We start from the raw sequence: 15,312 nt of genomic DNA on the forward strand, positions 1-15,312 counted from the left end.
TAAAGCTTAACTCACATACCATCATCACATCTCAGAACTGAAGGGGATATTAGCAATCCTTTCTCCTAATATAATATTTTACAGGTAGAGAGAGTTACTACTGATCACGTGTCTATTTAGGGTTATAACTTCAATGCAACTCATATTTATGTCTATATATTTTATTTACCTTTGTTCTTTGCTGTTTGAGACAGGGTTGGCTGGCCTCCAACTCACTGTATAGCTAAGAGTGATATTGAACTTCTGACTTTCTTGCTTCCACCTTTTAAGTTCTGTGAATACAGGCCTGTGCAACCATACTGGTTTATCATGCTGGCCAAGCACTCCCTCAACTGGATCACAGGCCAAGTCCCAAATCTTACTCTTCGGTCTTCACTTTGAATCTGTCACTGTCATCATTGCACTGAGTTGCTAAAAATGTTAATTACAAGGAAAATAAGACTATCCTGTCTTGGAACTCTAGTTGGACTCAGTGAGTTTTAAAAGAATTAAGAAAATATATAAAGCTGGGAGGGAAAAGTGGTGGGAAGTCATGGGAGAAGAATTAGAAGCAGGGGAAGTGGGATAGATTGCTCAAAATGCACTATAAGCTTGTAAGAGCAATCAAAAAACAACAACAAAAACATCTATTTAGATGGTGATGGCCATGTTTATCTGTCAACTTGATAAAAATTAGCATCACCTGGGAAGAGAATCTGAATGAAAGGCCATCTAGATCAGGTTGGCCAGTGAATATATTTATGGGTTTTTGCTTTTTTTTTTTTTCAAAATTACATTAACTAAAAATGGGAAGATTTATCCCACTATGGGCAGCAACATTCTTTAATCAGAAATTTCTGCACTGTATAATAGTAGAAAATGAGCTGAGTATTATGCATGCCTGCATTTAGTTCTCTCTACTCTTCAATATAGATAGGATAGGACTAGCTGCTTCAAGTTCCGTTTCTTTGACTACCCCAGATTTATGGACCCTAAAATTATGAGCTGAAATAAATGCTTTCTCTCTGTCTTAGTCAGGGTTTCTATTCCTGCACAAACATCATGACCAAGAAGCAAGTTGGGGAGGAAAGGGTTTATTCAGCTTACACTTCCATACTGTTCATCACCAAAGGAAGTTAGGACTGGAACTCAAGCAGGTCAGAAAGCAGGAGCTGATGCAGAGGCCATGGAGGGATGTTCTTTACTGGCTTGCCTCTCCCGGCTTGCTCAGCCTCCTCTCTTATAGAACCAAGACTACTAGCCCAGAGATGGTCCCACCCATAAGGGGCCTTTCCCCCTTGATCACTAATTGAGAAAATGCCTGACAGTTGTATCTCATGGAGTCATTTCCTCAACTGAAGCTCCTTTCTCTGTGATAACTCCAGCTGTGTCAAGTTGACACAGAACTAGCCAATACACTCTCCTAAAACAAACAAACAAACAAACAAACAAACAAATCCAAATACCTTGTTGACTTATTTCCTCCATAATATGTATTTGGTTTTTTGTGCTATATTTATTTATTTTTTGTTTTAAATTGGATATTTTCTTCATTTCCATTTCAAATGATATCCCCTTCCCTGGTTTCCCTACCAAAATCTCCCTTTCCCTATCCCCTTTCCCCTCCCCCTGCTTACCAACCCACCCACTCTCACTTCCTGGCCCTGGCATTCCCCTTCACTGGGGCATAGGGCCTTCACAGGACCAAGGGTCTCTCCTCCCACTTATGTCTGACTAGGCCATCCTCTGCTACATATGCAGCTGGAGCCATGTGTACTCTTCGGTTGGTGGTTTAATCCCTGGGAGCTCTGGGGGGTACTGGTTAGTTCATATTGTTGTTTCTCCTATGAGGCTGTAAGCCCCCTCAACTCTTTGGGTCCTTTCTCTAGCTCCTTCATTGGGGACCCTGTGCTCAGTCCCATGGATGGCTGTGAGCATCCACTTGTGTCTTTTCAGGCACTGGCAGAGCCTTGCAAGCAAAGCAATTCAGTCTGCTGGTACTTTTATCCAAAGGTAATTTTAACATTTAAAATGTATTATTATTATTATTATTATTATTGTTGTTGTTGTTGTTTATGCATGTATGTGTGTGTATGTGTGTTTGCATGTAGGAGAATACTTGCCAGACATGTGTAAACATCAGAGGATTACTCTCTATCATGAATTCTGTAGATCAACTCAAGCCATCAAGTGCCTTTCTCATGGAACCTTCTCACTGTCCAACAGTTGCTACAACTGAATTGAGGCTGAACATTATAAGATCCTCTATTAGTATTTCCAGGTAGAACCCCGCCTCCTTTGGCAGTTAGTATATCAGAAATGAAAAAATATTTTCAGCCTAAATTAAATCTTCTAATTAACAGTCATTATTATTTTTAATATAATCTGATTGCATTACAAACACTGAAGAAAACAATTAAATCCTGCTGAGAAAGCTCATCACAATCACAACACATTAATCTCTTCCATATTTTCCTGTAGTCAAAAAAAAAACATTTTTGTAATCTGTCCCCTAGTTGTGTGGCTTATGGCTATGTCCATTTTAAGCGAAAAGAAAGTCTGTCATTTAATAGAGCAGTGCAAGCCCTCCCTCACGATAACATAGACCAAGGTAGTGGATTTAAGGTGAACAGAAAAGAAGGCACCTGCAGGTATGAAAGTTTAGCTTGGTTTATAGCTAGAAGTTTTGCTGAACAAACTAAGTCATGTTATGTTTTTCGTCTTTAATGTCCCTCTGTGCCTCCTGTGTTTAAGGGTTGGTCCCTAATTTAGGAATGTTAATAGATGAAGCATAGAAGAAGTTATCAGATCATGAGGTCTCCAGTCACAGTGCTTCATTATTGGGAGAGTTAGAAATTAAGTAGTAAAAAAATAAAATAAAATAAAATAAATGCAGGAAGAAAAATGTTTTGCCTGATATCACACATGATCTAAGAACTGAAGCTGAATTTTGAACCTATGTCATCCTGTCTGCAGGAAATGGGTCTCTGAGGTATGCCTTTGGGAAATGTAATCTGCCACATGCATCCTCTGTCCCCTCTTCTTCCAGGCGGCAGCAAGGCGCACAGATTTTCACTGCCGTGGACTCCTTGATATGATGGTTTGCCTGACGACACCCCAGAAAACAGAGCAAGCAGCATGGAAGCCAGTCTCTGAAGTTGTGAGTCATGAAAATTATTTCTTCTTCAAGATGGTTAGCTCAGGGATTTTTTCATACCTGGGGAAAGTTGATTGACATGAGTAGTCAAGATGATTTTGTGTTGCATTTTCCACCTTCCTTCTCTCTCTCGCTATCTAATTATTTGTATCAGGAGTCCCTCATTTTCAGTTTGCTATTTAACTTGCTTTGTTATCCGTTATGCAATGCTGGAACCACATCAATCTCTGGACAGGTTAAGTCCAGTTGGCCTACACCTGCCCTTCCTTTCAGTCTTTCTATCCATCATCCCAGTACAATGAGGTTCTGATAAGATCAGTCATGGCCAGAAAGGGACATAAAAAAAGACTTAATCTCTTCTCTGGCACAGTATATGGGGGGCTGTGTCAACTTACATCTTTTGGTCATATCTCTCTATTTCTGGACCTCTCTTCTGATGAAGATAAGCTTTACAAAGCAGGATCAGCAACAGAGGGTAAGAATTTTTGGAAATAGGAACATTTAGGTTTAAAACCCAGCCTTAATTCTTATTTTCTATTTGACACTAGACAAAATACTTTTTCTTTCTAAAGATTCTCTTTCTGAGTGTCAGAAGGAGGCCTAGGCAGATCACTCATGCAAAGACTCTGACAGAGAGCCAGCTGTAGTACACAATGTAGATTATATTGGGAGGCTGAGGTGTAGAGGAGCAAGAGCTTGGTCTTTCAAGGCAGGAAGACAGATGTTCGGCTCTGGTAGGAGTCACCACTGGCAAGCCATTTTCCTTCAGAGATTTAATTTTCTCATCTGTAATAACACCTATTTTCTCAGAGGACTTAGTAAAAATAATAGGTCAGCTGTCACTCAAGGTCATAATCTAGAAGAATCAGTGAGCAAGTCCACATTCCATTCCATTCCTCCTTCTGTTTCTTCAGTGGTGTGTTTGCTTTCCTCCAGGAGACTTTGCTCATGTCTCATAAACCTCCCAGGAACTGAGTGCACTATCCAGGCAACTGGAAGGAATCTACACTCATTCATTCACCCACTTACTTATTCATGCATGCCACAAATATCTATTAATAGCCATGTGTATCCTTACTTTGACCTCAGTGTGCTGGACTTCTTCTCAGAATGGACAGGCAGGGATGTTTGCAGAATGCTGCTCAACAACTTCCACTGACCTTTGTCCTGCTGTGGTTACTGGCTTGTCTTTCTTAGTTATACATAATTTATTCTAACTTCAACCCAGAACAGTTTGTTTTTAATCCTAACAGTCCCCTAAAGTTATATTTCCTTTGTTTCAGATATAGATTCTTGTGCTGTTCAACATAAAAAATTAACTACTTTGAGAAACTATTCTGAAAAGATATGAAAAAGTTAGAGGATATTATTCATACTTCCCGTATCTTACAAGGACTTATTAGGTACTGGGCATTGCAGTAGGCTTCATGCATGTCATTAGTGAATCAGTATAAGCAAGCTATGTCTGCGTAAATCTTAATGTCTAGAATGGAGGAGAGTAAAATAGACAATTAAAATGTTATATGGTGATAATGTCTTTGGCAGAGGAAAAATACAGGTGGTGTACTTGATCCACAACTGATCAATTCAAGAACAATGTCTTAACTAAGAGAGAGGCCTAGATGAAAAAATGAGTCTTCCAGTTCAAAGGGCGTGCAAACAGTGGCAAGAGAGGGAATCATGGGATCATGGCAGCAGACAGCATTGTGTGTAGTTGGAGAGGAAACATCTAGTGATAAGAGACCAGGTGTTAGGGTACATAGAGCCCTGGTTACAAGTGGCTTTGTAAGCTACAACAGGGAAGCAACTTTATCCAAAGACTATTAGGTAGACACTAAAGGGTTTCAAAAAGAGCAGAGACATTGTCAAGTTTGTTTTTATAAGGCTGGTTTGGGCAGGAGTCAATACAATGATGTGGAAGGAGGGCAGTACTGGACACAGTCCATCCAGTTAGGAGTTTGCATTCATTCGGGCAATGAGATAACTCTAGCCAGAAACATGGAGGGAACAGGCAATGTTCTGCATGGATCACTTTATGAATTTGTGCAATAAATATATACTGATGCTGGGCCAGGCATTGTCTAGGTGTTGGAGTTTAAATTATAATCAGAAAAGGACCGTTTTAGGTCCTAGTGGGCTATTCTGAATGTTTGGTGGTAATGCTCAGAATGTACATGGGTGACTCGGGACAGGAGTTTGATGAGAACATGGAGAGTTCAACTGAAAGGCAAGTGAAACATGTGAAGGGCAAATTTAGGGAAGAATCCTTTATTCAACATTTATTGTGTGCCACGAACTCTTCACAATGTGAAAGAAGGAGCAACAGAAAACAGGAAAAGTGCTTGAGTCACAGTGCTTTCTCCCACCCATTGGAAAGTGTCCTTCCTCATCTTGACCCCCAGCTGGGAGTAGGAAGTGAGGATCAGAGATGGTAGCAGAAAGATGTAATGGAGCAGTATCCAGACAACTTGGGAATATAAGCCAACTTGGGAAGAACTGATGAACTCAGATATATAAAGGTAGGATATGTTAACTTGAAAGATATCAAGCAAGACTTCCTCAGTGAATAGTGCATTAACCATACTCCTGTACTCTGAATGGAGATTGCCTAGGTTCAAAGACTGGAACATTAATCAAGCCTGGAAAGAGGAGACACTGTCAGTCAGTGTCCAGACTCGGTGCGACCATCTGGAGCTAGGGAAGTGCAGGGAGCATCGAAGTAGTCTGTGAGCCTAGACTGCGTGGGCTAGCCGGCCGCTTAGGAACTGTCTAGGATGAAGATTCTAAGGGAACATCTGAAGTTGGTGAGTTGTTGGAACAGTCTGTAGTTGATTTAATATTTGCTGGGACAGATAGGCTAGGGACAGTAGGTAAAGGTAAGGAGATCAGGGGGAAGCATTTATCTTGGGTCTACATTTGAAATTTAAGACCCATGATGTTGGTATTTGGAGAGGTGAATCTCAAGATCAGGGAAAGGCAGGGAGAAACCCAGAAAGGGGGTGGGGGGAATCCTAGCACCAGGAATAGACAGGTAGGAAAATTTAGACTGTTGGTTAGCAGGAGTCCATTTGACCTGTGACATGTGCATTCAAGTTGATTTCCTGAAGCTTATAAGACTTGCATAAGTTTACAAAAGAGATGCAAGTTTTAGATATATTAGTATCATCATTGTTTATGATATGCATTGAAATTCATATTGTAGAAAGGGCAGTAGTAGATTTATGTTTTTGAATTATAGTAAAAGCTTGGAGACCTAAACAATGGCATAGAGAGAAGGAACCAAATCTGAAACAACTTTTCATATACCTTAAATCATTTTTTAAGCATTAAATTTCTAATATAGCAAGCTTACAATTTAACTGTTTTTCCCAATGGTGATCCCTCTGGTAGACAAGAAATTTCAGCCTTATTAAGAGGAGATAAAATATATGTGGGAAGAATTTGGCGGCTCTTCAAGCATTTAGTTGTAAGTAAGCCTCTGTTCTTTGTATATCGAGCCATAGCTAACTTTTGTCCCTTGCAAGCTGGCTCCTTCAATGGTGCTGTCTGATGGGCTGGACTGTGCACTGAGAATGCTATGCTGGAATACAGGTATGGGATTGTGAGCTTTAAGTATTTTGTAGAATTTTCTTGATATTTCATGTGCATTATTGGATTCTACTATTGTTTGGTTCTTATAGCCATGAGTGAAATAATAAGTTGCTTCCTTTGTACATGTCACCATAAGAACAGAATCCAGATACATCACTGTTTTATGAACTCTAATGAGCTGCTTCAGTTTCTCTCTATCTTATTAAAAATAGCAAGCTGATATAATTCACAGTCTTTCCACTTTAAAATATAAAATCACAGCATGCATGATTTTAGCACATATGAATATTTGTCTCTCTATGTTTAACCTCTCTTACAAGTTCCTTTCCACAAACTGAGGACTTGCTGTGCAAGGTAGGTTCCTTATATGCATTTAAAATCTCCACCATGTGCTTCAGGCCATTGGGTACCACTTATGAAAGCAGAATGTATTTTGAGCATGCACTCATCTCTCTTTAGTATAGTTAAAAGAAATAGTTATAAATAGAACTGACAATTTTACCTTGATAGTCCTAGATTAAAAATGCAAATTGAAACTCTGTTGTATCACACATACTTGTATCTACAAGCACTTAGAATGATGAAGCAGGAGGATTGTTAGTTCAAGGCCAGTCTGAATTATAGCAAGATCCTGAAAAATGTAAGAAACAAAGAAAGACAAGACAAGAAACAAAAGAAAGTTTTAGCCGAAATGTGTATCAGCCTATTGTGAGATTTTTGGAGACATTTGCTTTAATATTAACAGTGAGGCAGATAAAGACTAGGTATCATTTGCTGGCTTACTTAAGGTTAGCAGTATCACAATTAAAATACTATGATATATAAAAGACATCTTTTTAAAGTATGTCATTATACCCTATTTAAAGTGAAAACATAAAATATGAACACATGCTGGATATTACAATATCTGTTAGTAGAATATTGAATTATTCTTGAAGTTTCCTCTTAGCAAACTGAAGTGACTTGCATCCATTGGTAATGTCTGAGGATTGGCAACACAAATATTTCTGGAGGAGTCTTTCAGAATGGCCCCAAATTTTTCTTGCTCCCTTGACATTTCGCTCTAACCAATGACTGTGCACTTCTTTTATTTTCCTGAAACAATGTGATGTGCTATAATAAGAATTCAATCTGCTCTGATATTATTGCGTAGGAATATTCATAAGATGCATAAGCTTAGACACGATTAAGTCTATTCTTTTCAGAGCCTTTCACACTGCTTTTTCCTATGACCTCATCATTGATATGGCTTTGTCCCCTAGAATAGCCTTTTTAGTCTGTAGACTTAAGACAGCTGTTAACTTTATTCATCCATTCATTTTATCCCCAGGCATCACGCTCTTTTTCTATTTTTCTCTCCTATTACTTCGGGTGCTATGAGACCTTGTTATTGAGTGCCTATGGCACCGTGAGTGGATAACTTTGATTTGTGGCCATGATCTCTCCTTTGCAGGCACCTATGATGTGTGGATCTAGTTAAATTCCATACAAGAACATGGCATAGCCAACTGAGGTGAACAATCCTGTAATCCCAACTATCAGGAGGCTAAAGCGGGAGGATTGCCTCAAATTCAAGACCACCATGAACTAAGCAGTGGTTATCAGAATAGCCAGGGTTGAATAGCAGGACATTATTGGAAGAATTTGTCTTGAAAATATGATTTTAAGGTGTGCCCCTTACAAGTAAGAAGTACCAAGCAGATTCATGTCTCTGGTGAGGGGGAATGTGGAAGAGGAAGCTGCACTTTCCTTTGTCGCCTATGAAAATTAACATGGTTGGATCTCAACTCTAAAACTGAATGTACGTTAAAAATTCAAAGGTGCCAGTAGAAGTTAAAAGTGTAAGCAATATAAATTTTGGCAAAATAGGAGCATCATGGAAGCAAAATGGTGTAGAAATGCTTGTGTTTGCCACAGTCATTCAGAATATTCTATCTTCTCATCCAAAAGAAGGTTCCAGTATTTTTGATATGTTTAGCATTAGCCAGATGGGGCCAGGCTACACAGCCTTTAGCCATTTTATGAAAAGATGGTGAGTACATTATAGGATGACGACCAAAGGCTAAGCACAGAAAACAAACAGGTGTCTGCACATGGCTTCTGCTTTATTTCACTGCCATGCCACTCTTGGTTAGTTATGTTTCAAAAATTAAAACTAACCTGGAGATTAACTAGGAACAATTCCATGAGATCTCTCTTCCAGTTCTTCTAGCCCCTAATGTGATGCCATGAAACAGAGCTCAGAAACTTGCCCAACAATCCACTCTAGTTGCACACTTGTCCGTCTTTCAGGGTTGTCCAACACTGCCTGTATTCATGGAAAGGGGGGGGGGAGTTTCAGGGTAGATATCTCTAAGTTACAGAGGAACCCCATGCCAGACTTCAGTTCTAGGACTCTTCCTTGCAGTTTAAAAAGCCATTGTCAACATGTCAGTAAGGATTTAGTTGTTCCCTACTCATAGAGAATAGGCTGAGTTATGCAGCTTTAAGATGGGAATATGCTGTTCCAGCCTGACTCTCATGAGCACACCTGAGGAGCTGTCCAGGAGAGCCTCTTCACTGAATCACTGCAAAAGCCTAAATACTCATCCTATCTGTTAGAAACTGTTTACTACAATCCACTGGTGAGTGTTCACATCCCTCTAGATATGTCCGTTATGTAGGAAATGAAGTTTTATGACCCATTTGATCTACTAAAGATAAGATGCCAAAATTATTATTCTTTCTTCTTATTATTATTTCTTCTTATTATTATTATTTCTTCTTCTTCTTCTTCTTCTTCTTCTTCTTCTTCTTCTTCTTCTTCTTCTTCTTCTTCTTCCTCCTCCTCCTCCTCCTCCTCCTTCTCCTCTTCCTCCTCCTCCTTCTTCTTCCTCTTCTTCTTCTTCTTTTTCCTTCTCCTTCTTCTTTCTCCTTCTCCTTCTCCTCCTCCCCCTCCTCTCCCTCCCCCTCCTCCTCCTCGCCCTCCTCCTCCTTCTCCTTCTTCTTCTCCATTTTTTGTAGGATGAAACATCTGCTTTCTTGATTTAGGTAGCAACCATTTCAGGTATAAGTCTATGGGAGCTGACTCCTTGTAAACTTGTAAATTTTTTTATTGCTAAAATCTAAAAGTGTTGGTGAGAACCTTAATAATATCAATGCTTTTTAAATAACAAAATTTCTCTTTGGAGTTGAGATATTCAACTTTCCAGATTAATAAACTATGTAACAAAGCACTTCACATTCATGAAAAAACTCTACATGACTCAGACATTGTGTTTTATCCACTATAATTTGTGCTGAATGTAGTAAAACATTGCTATATATTGTATATATGTCAGTTTTACCTAAATTTTGTATGAATGAATACATAGAAAAAGATTTGCATTTAACAATCTCCTTGGGGCTGGACAAATTGTTAAGAAGATGTACTGTTCTTTCAGAGGACCTTCATACAATCCTCAGCATACAAATGAGATAGCTCACAACCACTTGTAATTCCTGCTCCAGAGGATCCAATGCCCTCTTCCGGCCTCTAGTGATACACACATCCATATGCACATACCCCCACACAAACAGGCAAATACACACACACACACACACACACACACACACACACACACACACACACACACACGCATGCACAAAGAGAGAGAGAGAGAGAGAGAGAGAGAGAGAGAGAGAGAGATGGAGAGAGACAGATACACAGACACACAGAGAGAGAGACAGACAGAGACAGGGAATCAGATAGACAAACAGATAGGTACACACACACACACAGAGACAGATTTTAAAAAAAATGTATGGTCTCTTTGTCAAGAACAAACAACAGCAAAGTTTATCTAGTTGAATAAGATAATATTTCAATATTAATACATTAATACAATTTTAAAAATCAAGAGATTGTTCTTGATGCTTAAAATTATTTAAGTTTCAAAAGATCCCTTGACTGGATGGCTTGTGTAAAAATAAATTTCAGTTGTAATACTAGGCTTACAGAGTTCGAAATTTTCCATTTTTAAAAATAATATAAAATTAAGAAACCCCACCATTCAGCTTTGTTACCAATAAAGCCTACTAATTTTTTCTGTGAAACTCAATTTACAAGTCCTTTTTATGCCTATTCAGTTGACACTCCAACTGGCCATTTATTAGATGCATATTAACCATATCCATAACCCACATTTATTTCTTTTAAAAATATTATATTTTTCATTATTTAAAAAAATTTAAAATTCCAATACATTTTAATTGTACTCTCCCCCGCCCCTAGTCCTCCACATCCTCTTTCTTACCCACTCAATTTTACATTTTTTTCTCAAAAATGAAACTTACTACAAGAAAACTCAAAATCAAGAAAAGAAACTAAAATCACACCCAGAAAAGAAAACAGCGATAACAACAAAACCCCACCAAACTCTAACCAAATAAGAATACATACATGTACACATGTACACACACACACACACACACACACACACACACACACAAACAAACTGTGGAGTCTATTATAAGTTCCTCAACTACTCGTGAACATGAGACCTGTCCTGGAAAGCTTGATATACTTATTTCTACTCTATTGGAGAAAACTGGTTTTCCTTCTTCCAGCAGGTATAAGTGATAGTTCAGTTATTAACTTTTATCCTAGTTGCTACTTTTCATGTGTTCATTTGTTCATTCATTCATTCACTTTTTAAAAATATAACAAATAAATTATAATAATATAAAATAAAACTATCACATACAGGTTGGGCAAGACAAAGCAACAGAAGAAAAAGAACCCAAGAGAAGGCACAAGAATTGTTGGAGACACAGTCATTAGCCACTCAGGAATTTCATAAAAACATTAAACTGGAAGTCACCGTATACACACAGAGGACCTGGTTCAGCCCTGTGCAGGCCCTGTGCTGCCTCTGTAAGTCTATAGGAGCTCTGATCATGCTGATTTAACAGGCCTTGCTGTTTTTGGTGTCCTCCATTCACTCTGCCTCCCACCTTCTTTCTGCCTCTTCTTCTGTGGAGTTCTCTGAGACCTGAGGGGAGAGATCTGATGGAGACATACCATTTAAGGCTGAATATTGCAAGGTTTCTTATTCTCTGTGTAGTATCTGGCCATGGTAGGCCCGATTTTATAATAACTTAGCCATTGTGGGAAATACTCTGATACATAGGCATTATTTGTTTGTTCTTAGTTCAACTAATGTTTTGGTCTTGTTCTCAAAAATATAATAAATGACATTGTGAATTTCCAAAAATATTGACTATAATCTGACTGGTTTCAAATATATTTGAACACCTTATGAGATACTGATTAAAATATAACATATAACATAGGTCATTACTGAAGCATAAGAAGTTATCCTTGATTGATATAATATGCCCATATATGAATGTTGTCCCATGTAAATATACTAAAACAAAATATACTGAAATATTGTTCAGATGATTACATGAAAATTGTGGTTATTATAAATCATCAAGCCTTTCTGACATCCAGGTCATTTGTCAAAACCACAAGGAAGAAAAATAGGTGTGAATAGTTCAAACGCTACCACCTTTCGACTTTCAGCTGAAGACTGGGAGATGACTCAGTGGGTGGAGAGCTTGCAGTGGAAGCATGTGGATTTGAGTCCAATGCTGAGAAGCCATGCTCAAGGCTAGGCATGGCAGCACTCCTCTGTAGACCAGTGCTGGCCTGGAGGTAGAGAGAGGAAGATCTTGAAGATTCATTTGTCAACCAGTTTAGCCTACAAATGGCAAACTTGGGTCCAGTGCTAGACTCTGTCTCAAAAATATGTTGGAGAGAGATAGAGGAAGACACCTGGATTTTTTCTCCATGGCCTTCATATCAGCCCATCTAGATAAGCAGACCTGCACACATATGTTTACACATATTTATAACATACACGCACATACACACACACACACACACACACACCCCTCAGTCACACATACACAGCCTACTTGTTTTGCAGATAATATTTGAGTTATAATTTCAATTTTGAGGAAAACCAACATGTGTGCCAATTTTTCAGAGCTAAAGTGTTCAGGGGTGAAGAGAATATGCTGCTGTTTCAGAGGCCCCCAGTTCTGTTTCTACTATCTATGTTAAGCATTTCACAAACATTTGTAAATACAACTCCATGTGGTCTTGTGCTAATTTCTATCCTTGGACATCTGTGCTCACCTGTACAACTCTAGCACACACACACACACACACACACACACACACACACACACACACATACACACACAAACACCTTAAAATAAAATGTGTCTTTAAGAGAATAGTAGGTTCTTGTGCTAATTTCTAGCCTTGGTGGACACCTGTACTCACCTGTACAACTCTAGCCTACACACACACACAAAAACACAAACACAAACACAATTTAAAATAAAATGTGTCTTTAGAAGAATAATAGGTAGACAAAATTTCTAAAATATATATTTGATTTTCTGTCCTAGTATGTAAAGAGTGTTTCTGCTTGTTAATATATTTATTGCCTAGTACTAAACTAAACTTTTTGTGGGATAGTTCTTAAGCTCAAGATAAAGTGAATGGGCTTACAATTTTTCTCACTTTTCATCTTCTGGAAACAAATTTAAATTTCACTTCTCTGGGAATCTGAATGAGTTGAAGAACACCATCGGGTTATGTAAACAGATGACATACAGCCTAGGTGATCAGAAAACTGAGAAATAGATGTGGGTCAAAATGACACCAGCTAAAATCAGAGTGGGTCTGTGGACTGAGCTGGAAAGCTCAGGGGTAAGTATATGGCTGGATGCTACAGGAAGGAAGGGGCATGGTGCAAAATGGAAAAATAATAAAGGAGCAAAGAATTTGGATAGATGAGGAGGCACCTATCTTACAAAAACTCTTAGGAATAAGCTTAGAATTTGGTCCCATGTATAGAAGGAGATCCTTTCAAACAGTTAGTCAAATTCTAAAGCACTTACAAAATTGGTTCAAACTTTCCTGCTAGTGAATATTTTTATTTTCTTCATGGCCTTACTAGATATCACCACTGGAACAACCCTGCCATTTTTTTCTCATGTTTTTCTGTGCCTTTTCTTGGCATCATTTGTGATAATAACAGTGGATATTTCATTTTTTCTGTCATGAATATATATCTAAAACACCAAATTGAATACCTAATTTGCCTTCTGATAAACCCACTATAATTGATCATTGTTATCAATAGAAATATAATTTTTGTTGGTTCAAAGTAGAATAATTCTTGAATATTTGAGAATGTATTTTGTGCTGTAAATTTAATTTAAACTGATCTTTTAAGAGTTTTGTTCTTGGGGTGGTGATGGTGATGGTGTGTGTGTGTGCTATATGTGCACATGCGTGGTATATTTGCACCTGCATATGCAGGTGCCCCAGGAGAATATCAGTGATTTATCACTCTCCACTATATTTCTTTCATACTGTGTCTCTCACTGAGCCTGGAGTGAAACTGGCACTTTGCAAGCCCTAGTAATTATCCTGATTTTTCCATGAAACATTACTAGGATTACCAGTCCCTGTGCAGCTATGCCCAGTTGCTTATATGGTTGCTGGGATTGGATCTCAGGTCCCTATGATTGCATAGTCAGAAGCTTTACACACTAAGTCATCTCTCCAGTTTCTAAACTGATGATAACACAGAGAAAATTTCCCTTAGCAAGACTCAAGAAACAGAAAACGTCTCATTTTTTTTGTACTTTCTGAAAATGACAGATTTTCATGCTCACTATGGAAATACAAAGCACTCAAATTCACGCACTGCAGAAAATGCTCAAGACCTCCCAGGCATAACAAACAACAGCACCAAAGAGAAGAACACAGCTTCTTTCTGCATCGAGAACCTGAATTGCATCTTGTCTGGAGGCTTTGGTGCATAATTGTTCAGTTTCCAATGCACTGAAGTGTATGAGGACCATGTAAAAATAGGAACATTTATTCTCTTGAATTATGAATCCTTGGATACATGAACATTTTCTCATTGAATCTTCCAAATCTATATTAGTACCTAAAATCACTACCATGATACAACTAAGAACCTTTCTACTTTAAAGGTCAAAAACTCATAAGACTCAGCACCATAAAATGGTGTTTTATAATAATTAAATCATTTTGTTGCTCCAAGTAAGAAGTGTACATTTAAAAATTCACCATCACTTCTACACATTTGGTCCAATCCTTGAAGTTGATGAAGACTCATTGTAAAACACCTTTGCACTTGGTTGCATCTAAAAGGTCTTCATGCAAATTGAACACAGCAAGCACAGATACAAAAAAACAAGTCTATCTCTGTTCATTTTTACAAATCTGGAGACTAAAACCCAAGCCAGTACCAGATTTAATGAAAGGATTTATTAAGCACTTTGTACAACTTTCAGTACACAGTAGGTGCTAATGAAGAATCTGTTCAAAGGTGGGTGGTTCTGAAACCACAAACTGTGGAAGTATTAAAATATCTTCCTAGATTTTATGCCTCATGTATTGGAATAGAAATTGAAACAGGTTTGGCTCCCTGTAAAAGAAATCCATGAATTATTTATAATTGAGGGCAGACCATAAAAAGGAATAACAGGGCACAAATATCCATAATTTG

Source organism: Mus musculus, chromosome 6 (assembly GCF_000001635.26).
Source record: "Mus musculus strain C57BL/6J chromosome 6, GRCm38.p6 C57BL/6J".
Taxonomy (NCBI): Eukaryota; Metazoa; Chordata; class Mammalia; order Rodentia; family Muridae; genus Mus; species Mus musculus.